Source organism: Mesocricetus auratus, unplaced genomic scaffold (assembly GCF_017639785.1).
Source record: "Mesocricetus auratus isolate SY011 unplaced genomic scaffold, BCM_Maur_2.0 Super-Scaffold_100021, whole genome shotgun sequence".
Lineage (NCBI taxonomy): Eukaryota > Metazoa > Chordata > Mammalia > Rodentia > Cricetidae > Mesocricetus > Mesocricetus auratus.
Genome location: NW_024429202.1, coordinates 8,206,782 through 8,213,447, shown reverse-complemented (window position 1 = coordinate 8,213,447; position 6,666 = coordinate 8,206,782). Strand labels below are relative to the sequence as shown.

The following is a 6,666-nucleotide window of genomic DNA, read 5'->3' as shown; positions in this document are numbered from 1 at the left end:
ACGTCTATTCATATCTGTGCCACCCCCCATTGAATTCCCCCGTTTCATAGACTGACTCGAGTGTCTCGGCCATTTTCAGCTTTAATCCTGGGCGCGCTCACGGTGCAGCCGTCTTCTCCCTGCCCGAGGGCCTGCCATTCTAGCAGCGTGCGGGGCAGCGGGTATGCGCGAGTGCAGGCTGAGGTCGCTTTGAATTCCGCCACTCGGTGCTTTTCAGGTTCCCTCATCCACTGCTGGTGAGGATGTGAGCTTGTGCATCCCGCGAGTCCTCAAAGATCTAAAGATAGAACAGCTGCCTGGCGCAGCCACATCGCTCCTGAGCGCAGGCCCGGGGGAACAATGGGCAGCACACGGCCGTGGTGCCCGCACAGCTTTGATCATTGTGGCACCATTCACAGGCGCCCAGGTGTGGAGCCAGCCTAGGTGTTCACCAGCAGATGAGTGGAAGAGGGAATGTGGTTTATACGCAGGGGAGTTTTATTTAGCCTCGTGGATGGAAGTTTCGGAAAAACCCGTCTGCACAGCCTCAATGAACAAGGAAACGATATCACACAGGGTATGGCAGCAGAATGGGGTAATTGGGCTGGTGGCCTCCCTGTTCCCTATAGCCTTTTCTTTCCCATGAGCTTCTCCATAAGAAAGAGTAGTGTAAGTGGGGGATAAAGAAAGATGAGTGTCAGTCTTTATATGTAGGTTTTGCTTAATGTACGTGGCATGTACGTATGTGTATGCATAACACGATAGCAGAGGAGAACTTTCTGGAATCAGAAAGAGGATATGGAGTAATAAGAGTAATGGGGAGGGGTGAGCTAAGTACAATAATCACCGTGTATAAAAATGTTAAAATGAAACCCATTATTTTACATGCTACCTAAAAACATTAAAACAAAACTCTTGCTCTTTCCACACAGCTACCTAGGCATCTCTATGGGGAAGGCAGAACCCTGAGGAGGAGAGCATGGCTGTGGCAGGGCCCCTACGTGTCACTTCCCATCAGAGCTGGCCATTGTGACAGTGGGCATGGGGTCTTGTGGTTGAATGGCTCAACTCTACCTGGAGGGTGAGCTGCTTCTTGTGGATAAAGTGTAGAGCAGCTTTGCGTTCAGAAGATGCCATTAACCTTCTAGTTTTCCTTCACTGGGTGGTGGGGCTAACGCAGGGGAATTTGAGCTATGTATGCCAGACTAGTCTCAAACTCATGATCTTCCTGCCTCTGCCTTCCAAGTGCCAAGATTATAAGCATGACTCCATGCTAGACCTGTGTTGGAATTTTCTTTCGTTTATTAATTTATGTTTTTGCATATACATGTGTGTGTGTGGTTGGTGTATGTTCATATGTGTGTCCATGGTGTGTGTGTGTGTGTGTATGTGTGTGTGTGTGTGTGTGTGCGCGTGTGTGTTATATGTGGGGGGGGCATGCACGCATGCGTATAGGCCAGAGGTTGACATCTGGAGTCTTCCTTGATCACTCTCCATCTAACTTACTGAGGTAGGTCTCTTGCTGAACTCGGAGCTCACTGACAAGGCTAGTCTAGCCTGTTCTCCAGAAACCCCCGTCTCTGCTAACCACATTCTGGGATTGCCGATGGAGCACCTAGCACGTGTGTTCTGGGCCTCCCAACTCCAGTTCTCAAGCTTGTGTGGCGAGCCTCCTCTCCCCAGCCACTTCACAGGATTTTTCTTAACAACAGAGGTTTATTTCTTTTATCTCAATAGAAGCTTTGAATTCGGGCTGCAAGGTTTTCCTGCCGCTTTGACTGAGAGGTAGGAAGTCTCTAATTGCTCCCCTTGAGTCTGGTCTGGCCTCGATTACTTCCTGTGCTCAAGAGAACAGCAGCTCTGTGCTGTGAACACCCAGAACAGGCTATGCATCTTCAGTCAGGCCTTCCTAGGACTCCAGAGAAGCCGCCCACCATGGAAGACAGCTAGATGCTTGGAGACTACCCTGTTGAGAGTACACAGACAGCCGCTCCAGGCAGCAGCCAGCCCCACTGCCAGGCGCAGGGTGAGGCTCTCTCAGCTAGCCGGCTCTAGCTGATCTCTCACAACAAATGCATGAGGCCTGAAATGACAACCGCCCAGCTAAGCTCTCCCTGGATGGCTTCCTAAAATCACGAGACAACACAATTGCTGGTTTTGCCTTGCTAGGCTTGGGGGTCATCTGTGATGTAGCAACGGTAGCTTTGGCAATCTCTTTGCTGGTAACTCTGAACGGGCCTCTGCAGCTCATCACACATTGTTCCTGATGGCTTCAGTACGGTGCTACCTGACTTTATTTTTTTTTTAACTTTTTTTTGCTACCTGACTTCTACATGTGCTTTTTTTCCGTGATGAGTTGGATGTTGCATGTATATATTCGGAGATATAACTTGACGCTTCCGACATTGTCATCTTCTATCAGAGAAGATCCACAGTTGTCTCTGTCAGGCCCCCTAAGTACCCAGGAGACGCCACCTCCTGCTTCTGGTTTAGGGGCCAAATGGAAACAGTTCTTCTGACTCACCTTCAGCCTTTATTGGAGTGCTTGCTCAGAGAGGGGCACTGCACTAAGTTCCACTTTGGTAAGCCGGAGTTCTGCCAGAAGGGCCGTTCTGCTCTGTGGGCAGTGGGCTGACCACTCCTAACGTGAGAACATATTGGCCTTGGGGGCAGGCGGGGGAGGCCTCAAGCACCATTCTTAGTCTGTAAGTCTTGGACACGTGGCCCACAAATTCCTTACTATCTTGTTAGATCCCTGGTGAATGTTCTGGCTAAAACATGCACATAATCATCAGCCTTGTCTATTTTTATGTTGGTGTATGTTGCATGTATGTGAGCGCAGGTGAACGCTCTGATGCATGCACCCATGCAGAGGCCAGAGCATGACGTCAGGCGTCTTTCTCGGCCACTTTACATCTTGAGACAGGGTTTCTCACGGAACCACAAGCTCACTGTTTCCGGTAAGCGGGCCAGACAGTGTGCTCGCTCTTGAGATCTGCCTGCCTCTGCTCCCTGAGGTTATAAGCATGTGAAGCCATGCCCAGCTTTTTATCTGGGTGCTAAGTATTCAAACTTAGGTATCAAACTTAGGCGTAGCAAGTGTCTTACCCACTGAGCCTTCTCAGTAAGCAGAAATTGATCTAGTTGAATTCCCCCGGCAGACTTGAGGCTATCCCCTAAGAGTTTCAGTGTATTACTGACATTGCCTCTGTCCTGAGTACTCTGGAGATTGTTTTGCTTTTGAGTTTTAGGTTCCACTTTGAATCCCTTATGCCTTTACCATTGATGAGCGTGAGGGTGCCTCTCCCGTGTCAACTTGACTGGATTTAGAATCATCCAGGAGACACACTTCCGGTTGTATCTATGAGAGACCTTTCACTGAGAAGGGAGGAATCGTGGGATGATCCCATGAGCCAGTGTTTCAGACTAAATAAAAAGAACATGAGGAACCCAGCTAAACGCCAGGGTTCATCACTCTCTGCTTCCTGACTGTGGACACGGTGTGATCAGCCCCCTCAAGCCCCTGCTGTCATACCTTCCCCACCACAGTGGGCTATCTCAAACCATGGACCCGAATGAATTCTTTCTCGTCATGTGCTGACCTCAGCAACAAGAAAAACCACCAGGGTAATGAAACTGTCTTTCATGGCCTTTACCCTATCTTGAGTTAATTCTTTTGGTACATATTAAACTATACAACCAAGATTGCTGGCATAGTGCGTGCCATAGAGTAGGGAAGTTCTGATTCAGGTGAGAGGAGATGAGTGTAATTGTCAGAGCATCTTTGTGTGTGTGTGTGTGTGTGTGTGTGTGCATGTAGAGGTGCTCTTGTGTGTACAATTGCATTTGTGTGCACAGGTATGTGGACAGGTGTACAAGAGTATGTGTACAATTGCATGTATGTGTACAAGGGTGTATGTGTGCACAGGTACATGAGTGTACGAGTGCATGGGTATGTGAGTGTGCATGAGTGTACAGGTGTACATGCATATGCACGTGACATTGAAGACAACCTTGGGTGTTACTTCTCAGGGGACATCCACCTTGGCCTTTCTTTCTCTTTTCCATATGTATGCTGTGTGTGTAGGGTTCATGTGTGCACATGTATTCAGGAGCCTAAAGTTAGCGTGATTGTCTTCCTAGATTGCTCTCTGCTTTGTGTATTGAGACAGGGTCTCTTGCTTAACTTGGAGCTCACCGATTCCTGCTAGTCTAGCCAGCTCATCCCAGGGGTCCTCTGTCTCTACTTTCTGTGTGCTGGAATTAGAGGGGACCAACCCATCTGCTCGCCTTTTATACAGGTTCTGGGATCTGAACTCTGGCCTTCACTCTTATACTGTATGCACAGGGCCATCTTCCCAGTTCCCATCTTATATGTGAGACTCTCTCACTGGCCTGAAGTTCACTGATTAACTAGGTTGGTTAGCCAGTGAGCCCTAGTTATCCATCCGTCTCTGGTTCCCCAGTGCTGAGATTACAAACATGGACTGTTACAGCTTTAAAATTTGTTCTTTTTAAAAATGTAGATCAGCAGTTCTCAATCCGTGGGTCACAACCCCTTTGACAAGCCTCTATCTCCAAGCTATTTGCAATTCACAATGGTAGCAAAATTACAGTTATGAAGTAGCAACAAAAATAATGTTATGATTGAAGGTCACTACAACATGAGAAACTGCATTAAAGGGTTACAACATTAGGAAGGTTGAGAACCGCTGATGTAGATGAATGTTTTCCCTGAATGTCCGTGCGTGTATGGTGTCCACGGGAGTCAGAGCCCCTGGAACCGGAGTTATGGATGGCAGTGAGCCACCATGTGGGTCCTTGGAATTGCACCAGGGTTGACAGCCTGCGATCGTTAGTGTTAATTAGCAACTAGAGTCACCTGGGAGATGGGTCTCTGAGTATGTCTGCGGAGGGGTATCTTGATTTTGAGATGGGGAGACCTGCCCACAGCAGGTGGCATCATTCCCTAGTTGCCATGCTGGACTGTATGAATGGGAAAAGAACTGCGCTCTTTTCTTCCTACTGTGGTTGTAGCATGGTCAATTGCTACAAGCTCCTTGCTGCTTTGACTTCCCTGCCATGGTGGTCTATGCCTTGAACTGTGAGCTAAAGCAAACTGCTGTCTCCTTGAATTGCTTTGTTCAGGATAGTTTACCCCCGGAACAGGAAAAGGAGCTAAGACGCAGCCCCAGAGCAGCTAGCTGTATCTGGGTACCCTTAGAGCATTGCCCTACAGTAGCCCAGCTGCTGTGGCCAGCAACGGGCTGCACCCTCTTTGTTTCTGAGACCCCACCCTGTCTCCTGGCCCGGGAGACTCAAGAACTCTTGGCACAGAAGGACGCTCCCTGCTGCCCAGCGGAGATGACCACTTCATGGAGAGAGGAAGGCGGAGGAGAGTGAAAAGAAAGTCCTCTTTCAGGCTCAAGACGAGGTGGAGTAGCAGGCCAGCGGCCTGCCAGGAGCTGACTCACCGGCATGGGACAGGGCGCTCACTACAGGTGCACTCAGGCCAGCAGACAATAGGCGCCTGTTGCAAACAGCCCCACACCCCAGACTGACCACCGGATTCAGGCAGAGACTGATGGCCCCAGGGGAGCCTGGGGGCTGGGGGTGGAAAGAGAGGGCCCGAGCTGGAAGCTGTCATCCTTGTGCCTTTGATGGGCTTGGCTCAGTGTACACTGTAACCATGTGATTTCATGGCTGGGGAGACAGAGGCGTAGAACAAGAGACCTGGGCGGCCTCAATGTTGCTCTTGTTCATCAGTTGTTAGTGCTGTCAGCATGCTCTGTGTCACTGGGGGCGGGACACATCTCTTCTGAGTTTCATCTGACCCCTCTCTCGTGAGCCCTTCACCTGAATGCTCTCCTTAGTAATCTTCGCTGGCCTTTGACAGGCAGCAGCATCGCTTCCATTTTACAGGAAACCTACTGAGACAGCTGACCCAACAACTACAGCCAACACGCAGACTTCAAAGCCAATCCCCGCTCCATGAAACTGTTCAAACAGACCGGCACCCAGGGCCTGGCAGGCTGGCCCTCACACAGCCTACATCCTGGAGCCTTCGCAGGGGCAATAGGCATGGGAGGGTCAAGAAGAGTCTTGGTTGGAGAGGGATGGGCAGGCAGGGAGGTGAGCGGGGCTGAAGGAAGAGACTGCTTCGGTGAACTGAGGTGGGGGTGGAAAGGCTGGGTGCCAGGCTGCCAAGGCTCTGCCATTGCTGGTTGTTGGAATGTGGGCAGATTCACAGATGTTCTGAGGGGCTCAGTTTTTCCATCTGTAGGATGGGAGTAAAACACCAGCCTGTGGGGTGTCAGCTAACATGTCCTTTGTGACGCAGTTTGTGCGGACTCTGCCCTGAGCCCACGCCCCCTTCTTGTCTCTCTTAGATGCCTCTTTAGGTTCTGGGTCTCTGATGTCAGTCCCTCTCTGAGGGCCCAACTCCCCTTTCCCACTTCCTTCACGAGGGCCCAACACAGCCTGTGACATCTAACTGCTCTGCCAGGTGGCCTCAACCCAGATTCTCACTTTCTGCCTCAAATGACCCAGAATTTAGTTTAGTATCTGAGAACTGAGTTCAAGGCCCTGCTCTAGCTGACTCGGCATCCAGCCCCCACTGGTCTTTTCTCTATGTCTGGAGTCTAGAAAATTCCAGCTTGTGCCTGCTCTTATAGAGCTGATGAGCCT

The 6,666-nt window shown here is 50.2% G+C and overlaps 1 long non-coding RNA gene across 1 annotated transcript; it reads left to right on the top strand.

Annotated features, from left to right (window-relative positions):
- Window positions 1–202: 202 nt before the first annotated feature.
- LOC121133256 lies at window positions 203–1,255 on the top strand. The gene is made up of 2 exons (XR_005870067.1): window positions 203–556; window positions 912–1,255. It is a non-coding gene; the product is annotated as an uncharacterized LOC121133256 (long non-coding RNA).
- Window positions 1,256–6,666: the final 5,411 nt, after the last annotated feature.